This window comes from Symsagittifera roscoffensis, chromosome 2 (assembly GCF_963678635.1).
Source record: "Symsagittifera roscoffensis chromosome 2, txSymRosc1.1, whole genome shotgun sequence".
Lineage (NCBI taxonomy): Eukaryota > Metazoa > Xenacoelomorpha > Acoela > Convolutidae > Symsagittifera > Symsagittifera roscoffensis.
In genome coordinates, this window is record NC_087063.1 from 66,545,446 (window position 1) to 66,561,654 (window position 16,209).

A 16,209-nucleotide genomic window follows, 5' to 3' on the forward strand; every position below is an offset into this window, starting at 1 on the left:
GAAAATTCAGAACACAGAGAATCATCACGACTTAGAAATCAACCACGTAAAAATTACAAAACATTCATCTCACAATCTAAAATAATTTAAAAAGTTGAATTTCAAAAACAACTTTGATTTTTAAACTAATAATTTGTACACCCCTAAATCATTTTGAACTTTCATATTTTCAAGATAACATGCTGAAACATACGCAACAATTCTAGCTCAAATTCAGCCAATAGGATTCACTCAAATTCGTCACCTTCTATATCTCTAACAGAAACCTACTAGCCGATAAATATTAAACTCCAGGCATATCTATAACTATAACTTTACAACCTCCAGGTCAAAAATAAGCAACTCGCTAAATCTTGACAACTAAAATAATTACCACCATAATATTACAACCCTCCCCTACCTTATAACGCAAAGATCAACAATATTTTCACAACTCAGACCTCAAAAACCCTCCAACCAAGAATGGCAAGTTAGCCTAACGTAAAAGAGGACCATAATCATTTGGCCTAAAGTGCAAATATTTCAAAAATAGCCCAGATTACACAACAAATAAAAACAAAGCAAAGAAGACCTCCCGGACACCATAAAATTAGCCTCCAACAGTTTTTCACAAAACTCAACCCACTTGTCAAAAAAGCAATAAATAATCCGACCACACTTGAATTTCGCCCTACAAAAAAAAATATTCGATGAACGAATCATTTCTTAAATTCTTTTCTCTCTAACAGTCGATACCTTAAAAATTATAATCTTAAATCTTTCCATAAAATTTTTCATTCTGTTTCAACTTTTTGCAATATTTTTTTAAATTTTCTACTACCTATTTGAAATATATCTCCAACTTTCCCAAATCATTGACCACATTCACAGGTACGATAACTCAAAGTCTATTTAAATGATACGAACAATTTTTAGTAGAACAGTTATTTTGTGGCTATTCGTAATTTTCATCACATTTTTATCATTCCTAATAATGACAATGTGCAAATGTAAAAAAAAAGGAAATAGTCACATTCGCCGTAGCAACAATCCTTTTATATCTTTTCATCGAATAATGTTACAATAAACATAAATCTTCCCAATAGAAAAAGATCAGTCGGACACATTTCCAAACTTGCTAACCAACCATCACAAAATCAGTCTTCACCGGCATCTTCGCAAGAAAACCCAGCCATACCCACAACTACCCAAAACCCCCAAACATCTACCGAATTTCTTTTCAAGATAACCCATACACTTTTGAAGAACGACGCGCTCGCTAATCTGAACCACTAGAACCAGTTCAGCGACAAGCATCCCTAAGTGAACCAACATATAATTTATACCCCACATTACCACAAGATATATTAGTCAAAATCAAAATACAGTTGAAATAAATAGACAAATTATACATCCACGAAGAAATAGAAATTTTCAAACCCCCAGAGTTCATTTTGATATACCCCAATCACCAACACCAACTACTTAAGAAATTTCAAGTAGTACATTGCCAGAAACCCCCACAGTCCTTTCACAACATAGCACCTCAAGTATACCCTCAGATTAATTAGGTTCAACACCGACGTCTGAACAAATACGTGAAAATCCTTTTAACCCCCCCTCCCCCAATCCCACCAAACGCCTACCATACTGGGCAACACACTCATATACACCAGGCGAACCAAACATAGTAAATGTACCAATATATATTTCTACAGATACAACACCATCATCATTACCAGAAACATTATCACTCCCGTCAATACCATCATTAAGTCAGATCTCACCGACACTTTTCTCTTTAAAATTACCAAACAATCTCGACGCTAGATATCGAGAACAATCATTATCGAACACCCCTTTACGATTAGATTGGAATACTTTCGTAGCACCTCCCCCATTATTTGGACAACATCACGAAAGTAACCGACTCCACAATTGGGCACTCAATAGATTACATTATAGACAAGATATCCAGAAAGATATTTGAGAAGACAATATTCAAATACTCCAACAAAACAGTCTCCAATTAAAATTTGAAATCACAATCAGACTTAATAGTATTGTTCAACATCCCTACCCATTAAATCCACCCAATATAACAGCTCAACCGCTACCACCACCATTTATAACAACCGAAGTAATATATAAATACGATGGATATACAAAAAACACAATTGGTTACATTACATTTTATAACCCATACTTGGGATTATCATACACATGTATATTCTAAAAATATTAACATTTCAACGCCTCCTTTTTATAATATTTTCCGACCAAAACACAAATCCTTCTCCTCGCACAGGACCCCAGGGTTTATTAGTAACACACTATGATTGTGAAGAAAATGAACAAAAAACACTAAACAAATATGCAATAAATCAAGTATCACAATGCGAAACAGAACCACAAGCTATAGAAACTACAAATGTAATAGCAACATTGTATTTAAAAGCCCAAGCAACAACAGTCACAGGATATAAAATTACAGCAACATTTTCCGAGAAGAATGTACATTGTTCACAAGTTTCCAACGGAAATAAGAACCGACTTGATCACGAATCATTTTACCAAAGTAATATAGAACGACTGTTATCTTAATCCCGATGATTGTAAAAACGAATTACTCGGACTAAAAATCTCAAAAAATAAAAACACAGACAGAAAATTAGTAAACTTTCAAGTCTTTGTCGATTCTGTACATCAAGCAGAACTTGAACGATACCAAGGACATATTGCATTAGTCGAAAAATACCCATATAACGGCGCACACGGACGATTAACTTATGATATACACGATAAACACTGGATACCACACATTGGAATAAATAATCCTTCAAACTGCAAAGCAGACACAAAAAATAAAGGATATCAAGAAATAATGTTTTTTGATTGGAAAATACAACTTGAAAAATTACAACTCACAAGAGATTTAACTGATAACATCATGATTTATCAAGGAAATAGATTACCTTGCAAAAATGATCAAGGTTATTGTGACCCTACAACAAGGACCCAAGCGACAATTGTTTGGTTTCCCGAAGATACATGCACAACATTTCAAGTAGCAAAAACACACGCTCGAATGATAAAATTTCATGAAAAATATTTTATTGAATCAATTCCATACGAGCAAGCGTAAAGAAAGCCCTGATTTTAAAAACATTCTTGATATAGAAAATAAATTAACACGTTTTCAAGTCTATCAAGAAACAGAATTTGCATGTAAATATAGCAATCCACTTTATAAAATACAATACTCTGAAATACTAGTCGAATACGAAAAAGGTTTCGACATGACCACTGGAAAGGTAAAATTTGACCCTTATGCCACAAGTCATCTTATTAATGAAGGAACACCATACGTCCCAGTTAACTTTTATAAAGGCAAAGGTCAACCCGGTGGAAAACTAAAAACATATGACAGTAAAAGCACACGATTACAAGAACTGTCACTAATGAATAGCACCTGCTTTGGTAATTTTCATTATGATATCCACTTAGACATGAAATTAGACTACCCAATTAGTAGAATTTTCCAAGAAATGACACTTTCTGAATTAGAAACACTTCATCAACTATGCGAATTAGAAAGAACACAAATCTTACAATCACTCGCATTAGCAGTACTAAAAATACCTTACGCAGGATACTTATTATCAGGAAACAGATCGAATTTTCTTTATTACGACGGAAACATTTTATGGTTTTATACTTGCACCAAAAAAGTATCACCATTATATGTTTTTGAAGATAAACGTTGTTATAAAAGAATCCCCATATTCTATAAAAATAAAGTACATTTTGTTGACACACTTTCAAGACGAACATATTTTTGGGATACCGCAGTCCCGTTTGGATCAAAAAATAGCGACAATGTAGTACAATTAAACCCTGATGAAGATAAATATTACTTACTTACACCGTATCCTACATAAAGGCAACCACTTAAAGAAATTTCACGCGAAAGCATCAGAGCTATCGCTCGTAACCCAAATATTGATTTACAATCAATTGGAATATATTCTAAATCTGATCTACAACATCACGTTAGAACACAACAGTTTCAAGAATTACTAACACAAATGGACACAATAGAACGACCATCAGTCGACCAGAATTTAAGAAAACTTGCCGAAACCGCAGGATTTGCAGACATTTATACACAAGACTATAGCGGATATTTTAAAGATATCAAAGATTACATATATTTAAACGGTGAAAAATATAGACCACAAGCTAGTTCACCTATAAATGTTTTCAGTTTTGTCACCTTAAAAAACGAAATTCTCGCTTTTCTAGGATGGCCCTATTACATCTTAGAAAAATTAAAAATCTGATACGCTATGTTTAATTTTATAGGTTTCTTTTCTCACTTTTAAAAGGAATCTATAACACATGCGCTATACACACACAAGTAAACCGACAAGCAAGTGTAGCACGTATACTATTTGCAGGATTTTTTGGAACTTTTTCATCATCAATCAATAAAAATTTTTTAGATGCACAAATAAAAGAATATAATACAAAAATATCCACAAGACAAAACACATTCGACGAATAACATAATAATGTAGATATAACACCTACTGCACCACAGATACCACACCTACCACAAAACCATCCATTATCCGTAGTTCCCCGAAATTTTCGAAACCTAGCAATCACAAATAATCCAAATTTTAGACCAAATACAACACAAAGTCCCATCCAACACACAATGACACATCATTCACAAAATGATAATACATATGAACAAATTATCGATCAACCTCAGACCACCACTTTTCAGTCTCAAAATAATCATTTTTTAGCCCACGATGAGCCGACAACTTGGATCCCTCCATCGCTCAAATTCCCACCCAGCCAACCTCCAAACTCAAGTCCCAATTATCCCATTTTTTGCTTTCCCGCCACCCGATTCTCCAATTATTAATATACCATCAAGCACGAATTCTGATACTAACTCAGATATTTCAGTTTTTCATACTATCTCACAATTTAATAACTCAAATGTAGAAACCCCCGACGAATTTGCAGACGCCGAACCATCTCCCTCTACCCATACCCAAAACCACCTCCTCAGTTTTTTCGAAACCCCTTTTTTGACCCATTCAATCCAGTCATCCACTACCATCCCTTTCCACTCCTTCCTACGCTTCCCAAGTAACCCCAACCTATTCTCCATTTCATTCCGACAGATCACATAATAATTCCCCAGATACCATCCAAATTTCCAAAGAACTCGACAATTTTATTACATTACAACAATAATTAATACACCCCAACAATCTTACAATACATCAACTATCATTCACAATAACATCCTCAAATCCACCAACTCCTACACCCACCCTCTTCAGCTTACACTCCATCATTAGCTCAGTCATCCACATCCACCGAAACACCTACCAGTACTAACCGAGCTTACCGCACTTTTAAACGAAAGTTCCCAAATCACCCATTCCCAACCAAACCCGGAACAGCCCGAGAATATATCAACAATCCGGAACACACAAACAAGATTAATTTTCTTGAAATTACCCTACCCTCATTTCCACAATATAAATTAATTACACCTACCATTGCTAACGAAACACGAAGTTTTGTTGATGAGCATGTTTTAATGCCAACACTTCATTCGACAGCTTACTATAATTATACTAATCCCCTTTGCCTACCATTAGCTAACACTACTGAAAATATCGAGAAAAACAAAAATAAATTATTTAGACTCACCACATCCTTAACACCTCGTCCATTTACTTACGTTGGATATAAAAAGTTATTAAAAACATTCACCGTACCCCGAGCTAACAATTTTTCAATAGAATACTACAATCATAGTATCATCCGTCCTAACCAAGATCAATTTTTAGATGAAGATCGCTTCGCAAACCCGCAACTAGCCGAAAACTTTTTTATTAAAACATCATACGTATTTACACTTCATATTTGTGATAGAAAGCATGATCATTTTATTTCAGTAGCACAAGTTGATATTCAAGCATATGAAAGCTTCTTTGATAAATTTCAATTATTTTTACTAACCTTTCACTTGTTTCACCACAGGAATGCAATTTGCACTGTTCCCACGATATAACGCTACGCACTAAACAAACGCACAATTATACATATTATCGTTTTATACAAAATCATTTTGATTTACACACTCCACGGAGACAACCCCACCATCGTTTTCAGTTTCTTAACACAAAATACACGTCACCATTTTTTCTTAATTTTACATATTGCATTAAAAATACTAACCTCCACGGCATCCTACGCAACTATGACCCAGTTACCCAAATATATATACTCTGTTCCGTCAAAAAGACCTTCAATGATGAAGAATAAAGACCCTTCATTATCCCGCATGAATTTGTACAACCTATTGAAATACCCATATTAGAATTTATTCACAATACTAAATATAATCATAAAGTCTATAACCTCATCCAAAACACACCTTATGAGTTCGCAGTAGGCACAGAAGAACTAAACACAATCAAGGCACTTCAATTGCTTTGGCCACTTCTACAAACTAAAAATGTCATACGCACACTAGCCAAGTTACTAACAACATCAGACATGATTGGCGAAATCTTCCCCCACGGCTTTTTCCCAGAAGACTAAGGTAATTATGAACTAAAATACTTTTAACTAATAAATTTAAACTTGTACTAACCATTTTCTATCAATGTTTTATTTATTCTTTTAGTCTTCTCACCACAATCATCTACAAAACAGAAAAAGACAAATAAAAATACAAACTTATTAAATTATATTCAAACTCATTAATTTTTCGCACTAAATAATGTAGTAAAATTCATACCAAATGTAGTAATTTCAATTATAAATTACTTTCCCAAAAAAAAACAGTAAAATTCAAATTCTATGCAATAAATTTAAAAAATGAGAAAGCAGTACTAACCTCTTCAATATTTTCATTCATTCGCACAAGAATTCTATCTAAATTCGCACAGCTCGCCCACAAAGAATTGTATAAATAATGATTTTAAGTTTCAAGCTTTCACAATCAACAACTCTAACACGCGATAACAAGTTCAAACTTTCCTTTAACCCGGTTGGAAAGGACTTATACATAAACCAAACAAACAACGCAGCTTACTAAACACCGCAAATTATAAAATAACAGCATGACTAAGAAAAGAAAACCAACGGTACCGAAACCGGATTAATCCAGTTTAAAACTGGATAATTTATTCTTTTGAAGACTATTAAAAAGTCTTAGAAACAAATAATAAAACACAAAAAAGTCGCAAATCAAACCCAATCCAAAAACAATTTGATTTTTGAAAAAAGGACACAACCAAAGTAACATAAGAGAGACCAGAAAAAAACCAACATAAAAATGTTATCACATAACAGGACCTCTCAAAGAAACAGCATGCAATCATACTCCCATTCCTGGCCTAACCCACAAGAGAAGGACGTCCTGAGCATGCTTATAGCCGGCCTAACCCACCGCGCTACACCCACGCTTTGTGACCACAGTTCAGTTTTTAATAAGAGGTACTCAAGTGTGAGTAACTCTTCAAAATAACTGAGCTAAAATAAAACGTATTTGTGAAAACGACTAACTAAGATCATGATCAAAAACCAAATTGACAAAAATTTATAAAATTTAAATCATACTATGCAGTATATAGATCATACACAACAACAAAGACCAACATCCAAAGACGAGACGATCCCATCACACCTAAACAAAAGAATGGCTAAACACAACCGACATGCCGTCCACAATCACGACTCAAAGGATTTAGAGTACGACTTGACTTCGCAGAAAAGGACTTCATTGAACTAGACCAATGACCATCTAGATGCTCATGTATACGTACAGATCCGAGTTACAAGGCATCCCTTCGAAACACGATTTTCACGCCATTTCCAGACTAGGCTGCACACCAAACAGTTCTCTACTAACACAGAAAAATCTGTCATAGCAAACCATTTTGAAATCGGATTGATTTCATTGGGGATCACAGTCGTTGTCGAATGACAAAATAACAATTTCCTATCCCTGATTCCAACGTCCTGGAACGTTCTTCTTCAAGAGGAACCGGATAAGAAAATGATGTCGCCAAATACCAACGTTCATCATCCATGCTTCAATTGCAGAAAGAAAGATATTTCTAAAAAAACTCTGTAAACCCCGGATGGGTGGAACTTGATCTAAAATACATTTTATTATTGGATAAATTAGATATTTTACCACTGTAAAATATTTAATATTAAGCAATCAAAATCCATCCAACTAACAACCCACTTATTTGGAAGTGCTGAAATTAATTGTAATTTCAGCACCAGAGAGATTTGAATTTAACTTAGAAATTAGTTACCTCTCCAAGAAAACTTCAGCAGTCGAAATAAGCCAGTATACTCTAGATCTATTGAGCCTAGCAGAGACTAGTTAAACACCCTGAGACTAGTAGGTATAAGAGTAAGATTAGGATCGGTATTAGACCAAGAAGTTGCACGAATCTATCCGGCCGAAAATAAGATAGCGTGACGAGCAGACGGTGTGCCCTATCCGAAATTACTCTATGAGTTAACCTCAAGGACAACTCACCTAGTAGGTGCTCCATTTGGTGTATGTAGGACTTTAAAGTTTGGTCAAAACAATAAAATAAAACAACAGAACAAAAAAGAACAAAGAGCGCGTCCTTATTGCGGAATCCTCTCACATTTGACAAAATCTTGAGTTTGGTCTCGAAATAAAAATAAATTGTTGTGAAAAAAAAAATGAAAATAAATGTTTCGGAAAACCACAAATAAATACAAATTTCTCTCAAGAAAGCAGATTGGTAAGCCTTTAACTTGTCAATTGAAAACAATCTCCTCGTGAGTTACTGTTACAGCAAGGTAGATGAGCTCGCAGGCTTTGGTGAAAGCTGCTGTGGTCTAAGATAGATGATTATCTTCATGAAACAAAGCACAAGGGAGCTCGATACCCCAAGGGATTTAAAATTCCTTTTCAAACAAGTGAAGTGATTGAACTAGTTTTTTTGACGAGTTCTGGAATTGGTTGAATTTTATGAAGCTTATTATTTCATGTCTCCATCACCACTTATGCGTCTCAAACCTGATATTCGAGCAGAGAATTTTTAAACTTAAGAGGTTGCAGAAACTTGCCACTAATTAAATTTTATTGGACTAGCCAACACCAAATATGACAATACAATAGACTTGAACCTCTCAGAAAAGATGATGCACCATAGAAATGAAAGCGAATCCATAAAGCATCTCAAACAGACTAAAAAAAAACAAAAAAAATTGCTCCAATTAAAACAACACACTAAAATTACTTGCTCAGATTTCTTAGAGACGAAAAGAGTTAAGAATACAGAACTTAAAGAAAAGATCAGTCCTAAATTAACACGATTTTAGGAAAACTGCTCCATCGAGACCAGCAATTGCACTTGGGGACTACTCTGGAGATTTGGGACTCGGAACTTATTGAGCAAGATATGAAAAAATTAATTAATTGGGTAATGGAAGTGCTGCTGCCCACGCAATGAACACTGAGAAGATAATCCAAATGTAAAAAGATTCCCCAAGTAAGTGGATGATTTTGTTGAAACAGTCAAAAGTAAGCCACTCATCTTCTTGATGCAGTTCTGTTCATGAGAGTCTACAGTTCATTCAAAACAAAACTAATTGAACCGGAAAGATGCCGCTTCTGAATGATAAGATGGTAACCTGCAGTTGGTAACAGAAGCTCAAACTTAGCAGAAACTCAAATTACCGTAAAATAAATGAGCTCAAATCCAGAACAAACAAAAGACCAAGGACGTAGAAGACTTCGGAGACCCTTCAGTTCAGAGCAGACCAATAACGCAATGGAAATTAAAAGGGTGCAATGGTTGATAAATTGGATCACAACGGTATTAGCAGGCACCCTGTGCAAAATTACTGAGCCTAAAAAGAAAACCGGGGACAAATCAGCCACGAAAAGAATGAAATTCCAAGGTCTAAATGTTGATGATTCAAAAAAGCGTAACCAGAGCTAATATTTTACAAAAAATTTAACCAAAAAAAAACTTTTTTTTTGCCAATAGAAAACAAAACTTTTTTTGCCAATAAACCATCGCTGAAATCAGCCTTCTTCAATTCTTTACTTGTTTCAAATCAGGGGCGGTTTATAAATTGTCTGGAAGTGGTTATGTCTTCATCTACATTGGAAACGTTGTCGGCAATTGTCATCTTTAATTGAAGTAAGCAAACTCACCACTAGGTCTCGTGCTTCATCATCGCCGAGTTGAGGGGAATAGCTCAGAGGGTTGTTGGCAAAATACAGATAGATGGAACAACCAAACTAAACTTATAACTCTAGAGGCAAAAAAACTAGGAAAAGGAATATTGACATGAACATGCTCGATGAGTTTAGAAGCAGGCAGTTGACACTGGAATTTTGTTCCCATTTGTTTTTGGTTACTCGGATGACTTATAAGCAATATTGATTGATCAGAAGTATCTGAACATTGCCACCTTTTACAATGAGAAGTCGTGGCCCGAAGAAAATGAAGGCAACTATGGAGCTACTTAACTCAATAAGTCGTTCGCGAATTTTTTAATCGGGCTTTTTTTGAATAAAATGTGTCTGTTTGAACAATTTAGGACGCACATAGTTCTGTGACTCATAGTATCCAGTAATTTGATTTGCTGTTAAACTCTAGTTTCAGAATTAACAAGACGCAAAAGGGCACTGAGTCAACTTAGGAGAAAGTTGACACGAAGTTGTCACTGGTCCCAAAACATAAATGGTACACAAGATGCGTAGTCTACAACGCCACTTATGTTTTAATTTTGAGAGAATGGAAAAACTTTCAACCAACCCATACTGCTCTCAGGGTTAGAAACAAAAACGAACTTGAACTAGCAAACACAATAAGATAGTACCCTAGACATTTGACCAGTCGGAAACTAAGAGGGCGCAATGTCTGATGAATCAGTGACATAAAACTTGGCTCACGAAGTTAGCAGAAGAGACCCTGTGCAGAGTCGTTGTTTGTAAAATCAAGCCCATGGACAGTGAGTCGAGTTCTCAAACACAGCCGCTAGAGAGCTCGGAAGCCTTACTGATGACGAACCGATATAGGGCAAACAGAGCCAATATTTTACGAGCAAGTTGAAATATTCAACCAATTTGCAAGTTTTTTCACAAAAACAAAATATCAATCTCTTAAAATATCGCTGAAGCCAGCCTTCTCTAATCACTTCCAGTCAAGGGTATTTTTTTATTTGTCTTAAAGTGGATAAAACATTCTCTAATTTGGAAAACTGTTCGGAAGTTTACCTCTTGCATCTAAGAACATAGGAAACCAAACTCACCGTTAGGTCTCCAGCTTCAGCAAGGTCGATTTGACGGAAATAGCTTTGTGGGTTGTTGGAAGATTATAGAAAAGAGGAAAAACCAAACTAAAATATAACACTAGAGGCAATTCAGTATAGGAAAAAGGAATCATAACATGAACATGCTCGATGAAATAGGAAGCAGACAGTTGACACTGAAAATTTGTTCTCATGCTTTTTACGGTTACGCGGATGGCTTACAAGCCGTAATGATTAATCAAGACTGTCTGAACAGTGCCACAAATGTGTTGAGAAGTCATGGCTCGAACCAAAATGAAGGCAACTAGGTAGCTACTTTATACAATCAGCCTAACCAAAATAGGACTCACACAGGTCTGAGGATTAATGTATCCAGTAACTTGATCTGGTCTGTGAACTCTAATTTTCGAGTAACCAAGACACTACTGGTCCACAAAGATGAATGCGTGCATGAGATGCATAGACTTCATCGCCACCTATGCGTCTCAAACCTGGTAATCGAGCAGAGCAAGCATACAAAAACTTCAGAGAACGCAAAAACTTGCAATCAAACGAGTTTTGCTTTCTGGGTTAGAAACAAAAATACACAAAAGCCATCGGCATTCTCAATTTCCACTGAGCTACACAACTTAATATTTTATATTGAGCTAGCCAGCACTAAATAAGACAATACCTTAGACATAAGACGATTCGTAAACTATTAGGGCGCAATGGCTGATAAATTGTGCCCTAACTGATTTACTGTTTTTCTATCATGTTTTTTTTAGAAACAAAAATTAGTTTACTAAAAATAATGAAGATATTGATATTTAATAATAGTTCAGATACAATCAACGTAGTTGCTACAGGTTTTAAAAGTGTTCTTATTTAACTTTCACAAATTCTACAGACTTGAAAGCAAAGGTTTTTACGGAGAAAAATTTTGTTGCCAACTACAAGTCTTTTGGAAACGCTGGACTTTTGAAAAATTTTCGCTATTAAAAGTTCGATTTTCCTTTTCAGTGGGGATTTTCAGAGCTTCGCCTTGATACGAGCAGTTTTTTTTTATTCCGTATTGCAAAGAAACTGAGGGAAAGTTTGATCTCGGTTGGTTTACTTATTTCGATTTTAAATCAAGATTTCTTATAGATTTTTGAGCATCAGCCAAAAGTTATTTTTGCCTGAGTTCAATGAAAATAAGATTTGAAAATAAGATTTGTTATCAATTTCTGTAAAACTTAGGAGTTTATAGATTGCCAATATGGGATAATTAACGCGCGATATATTTCATGCTTTTAACGCGTAAGCGGAGATCCGTTTTGTCTCAGATTTTGTTCCACCTCTAATTGAGGCATGTGATTTGGTCTACTTAGTGCTTCGCTGTCCATGACATTGAACACACCGCGCTTGACGAGCATGTGAGTGTTCGAATTTTTAAACCCAACACTACTTCAAAAATTGTAAAAATGACCGAAAAACTCCGGGTTTAGTCAAGATACAAGCCGGCTTGCTAAGATTCATATATTTATCTTTTTTAAAAAAAGAAACGTTTATTTGATAACTGAGATTCTATCTTTTTACTAATATGCGTCATGTTGGTATGTTTTGACATTTAGCATGTTAATCGAATGAATACAAATTATTTGGGACGTAGTAATAATCAATATTACTCTATATAAGATTAAATTGCTTCCAAAAGACCTTTACATAGGTTGCCACTGATGGAACTTCCGTTAAAATAATTAGAAAACCATAGGAAATTTCATTTAATTATATGAGAATAGTTTTGAAAAATAAGCAAATGCAAATTAATTTAGTGTCGTGGTCTTGAGCTTGATTCTATAAAAAGCTGAACACATGTGAAAGCAATCTTCGAAAAAATGACAGCTGAATCGTTACTGGAACTATAAATTTCTGGTTCTTTTGTTCTTTTCAAACCGACTGTTTTTGTATTTGATTATTTTTTTGCTGGTAGAATTATGCGTTTTTTTCTAGAAATGACATACGAATTTCCAATTAAAAAACATACTGGTAGTATTTTGTGATTCAGTTTTAGATCAGATGTAAACTTGATTTTCAATCTATTCTAGCAGTTCCTAATTACCCCGCTGGGCTTTTTTTTTGAGTGATACTGTTAGGTTTGTTGTTATTCCTTTCTGGAGCATTAATGGGTAGTGTAGATTACTAAACAAAAAGACAAAGAAGAAAGAAGGCAGAAACTATTCACATAAAAGTACGTTGAATGATTTTTGTAATTGACTAGAACATCATTTGAAGATATAGATTAACAAGGTGTTCATTTATAAGATTCGAGTCCTGGTTGGTAGAGGTTTTTTAATTGATTGCAGTGTTTTAATTGCACAAGCCATTTTTCTCATGATATTTTGCGCCCTGGAATGTAAGATATTGATCAAGGATATTCTGAAAAAATTTACTCGTAATTTTGCTTCAAAAATCGTATCACTAGTGATAAACCCGTTAAATAGATGATAGATGTGATATGTTTGGTTTTTATGCCTGTTTGTCGCGTGCCTTTTGAGTGATTTTAGAGACAGGTCTGTCAAAAAGGTCTCTGCTCCGGCGGAAGGTGATCGTGGCCTGAAGAGGCTGGTGGTGCTTTTTTTACTTTTGGTACTAGATTTTACTTTTTCTTTAAATTAAATTTGTAATAATGTTTTCTTCATCTTTAGAATTCCAGCTCCCTTGATCTGGGTTAGTTCAATCTCTTTGTGTCCAGTCAAATTTCTTTATAACACCCGCCGTCGAGATGACGAAAAAAACCAAGAGTGTACAAGCAAAACCTGGTTAAACCTTTCAGGCCTTTCAAATTGGTTAAGATGTAACTGTTGTTATAAATGTTATCAAATGAATTGTGTAAAAATAACTGTTAGCGACTCTAAGAAAATCCAATGGTATCAATGTCCTAGTGTGTTTATGTGAAATCTGTCAATATTGCCTCAATTGGTAACGATTTTTAGATAACTATATAAATGCAGCCATTTCTAATGTACCCTTGGCAAAAAATCTTTCGGATAAAATGATTGATATTTTCTCAAATGTAGAAAACATTACTTATTGGCTGGTTTTTTTGACGTTTTTTTTTCTTGAACAACACAACCCAAGAGAAGTGGTCGTAAGCAAACAACAGCTCTGAGCTCTATAAGTAACGCAAAAACCAGAGCCAAAATTGTTTCACTGTCTGAAACCCTTATTCAAGGGACAAGCCCAAAACTGAGAGATCTCGAGCAGAGAATAAAGCTAATCAACAGCAAGCTCGATGAGGGAAAGATAAAGAGAAGAAAAAGGCTGGCCGCTTCAGATGAATAAATGGTATCTAAAGACCCAAAAGAGCTGATATGAAAGCCCCAAACCCGGAAAACGTTTTTCGTAACTGAGTTCGAGGTGTAAAAAGCAATTATGGTTTTCATAAAGGGTTCAGGAGCCGCTCCAGAGAAGATTGTTCTTGAAATTTTTAAAGACCTTGATGGTAAATCAAATGGAAATGCGGGGCTCAATTTCTAGAAAACGCATGCTAAGCTCCTAATTCGTTTAGGTGAAGGTACAGTACCCAAAAAGCTAAGACCTTTCTTTTTGGAGCAAAATTTATCGCCCTCATAAAAAAAGACGGAGGTTTGCGACCGATTGCCATCTGCAACACGCTCAAATGCATCGCGTCTAAATGCGCAGAAAGCAAGCCTCTCGCTGAGCGACAAATTGTCTTAGGAGTTTTCAAGCAGGATGTGTTACTAAACGGGGAGCTGAAATTGCTGTACACTCCTTTAAAGATTTGATAAAGCGTGATGACAACCCGAAGTGCTAGATTTTAATACTAAAATAGTTAGAAGTACTAAAATAGTTAGATTTTAGTACTAACTTTAATTCGCCTAGAAGAGAAATTATGCTGAATCACGTTTTTTTTAACTGCCCGGATTTAGAAAAATATACTTATTGCGCCTACAATAAACCGAGTTGTTTTTTTTTTAACGGAAAGTCCATCATTATGTCGGAGGACAGAACAAAACAACGTGATCCCGAGGTTCCACCGTTTTTGAAAAAACAAAACAGACGCCAGTAAAAAAAAAGGTTGAATCGAAATTAAACAATAAAAATGAGCCCTATTTCAGAAAAGGTGAGCTATGTTTTCTAGGACAGACAGCTAGTACGTAGTACAATACATTTATAGGTCAATTTTGAAAACTATGTTCAATATTAAAAATCAAATCCAAGGATGGAATGTCATTGTGGGTTCCTCTATAAGCGAATCTTGTCAAAAAGAACTGCTAATTGAATAATAGCTGAGCTCGAAAAGATCTCGGAGGTCAATGATAAGCTGGATGCACATTATGGTTTTTATTTTCTAAGAAAACGCTTTAGCATGCCCAAATTCCAATATTTTTTTGCGTTTAAGTCCTTAATTTTTGCAAAGTGATTTTTTGGAAAAAAAGGATCAAAATTTAAGAAACTAATTATGCAAGATAAGTATGCTAGCTAAATTTTACAAGCAGTTCTCCCGGCAGCCAAAAGTGGCTTGAGTGTATCTTCTGCTCACCTACTAGCTTTACCCGTTTTTGTAGCGTCAGCAGTAGGATTAAAGCTACTTAAGTGAGACTTTTGGTTTGGAGCACGAGGTTGGAACACATAATGATGCATTAGCACTTTAGTTTGAATCAGCAAAAGGTTAAGTAGCTCCGGAAAAAGAATTTCAAAAAAAAGTTTGGACGGAACCCATTTTTGATGAACAAGTTTCTCAAACGATTTTGAAACTAGAACCTACGGATGTAAGAAGGTTCAATCCTTACCAGGATAAGTTCGAATCTAATGGTTGCATTTCACTCTGTGTAAAATTCGAATATTGAAATTATCGAATCAGCAGCTTAAAGTTGCAATTAA

At 35.0% G+C, this 16,209-nt stretch overlaps 2 protein-coding genes across 14 annotated transcripts in view; both read left to right on the forward strand.

Annotated features, from left to right (window-relative positions):
* The window catches only part of LOC134840223 (PDZ and LIM domain protein 7-like), a gene marked incomplete in the record, with an annotated part of 361,076 nt that overhangs the window by 312,542 nt on the left and 32,325 nt on the right, over positions 1-16,209 (forward strand).
* LOC134840218 (androglobin-like) overlaps positions 1-16,209 on the forward strand; it is a 606,395-nt gene that overhangs the window by 256,101 nt on the left and 334,085 nt on the right. For 12 of the 13 annotated variants that reach the window (XM_063855945.1, XM_063855941.1, XM_063855947.1 and 9 more), the window contains exon 1: positions 6,753-6,765. The exons of the other annotated variant lie outside the window; for it this stretch is intronic. The gene's annotated coding sequence lies outside the window, so the exon portion shown is untranslated. Of the gene's footprint in view, positions 1-6,752; positions 6,766-16,209 lie in introns of those variants that run through there. 13 annotated transcript variants of the gene reach the window in all.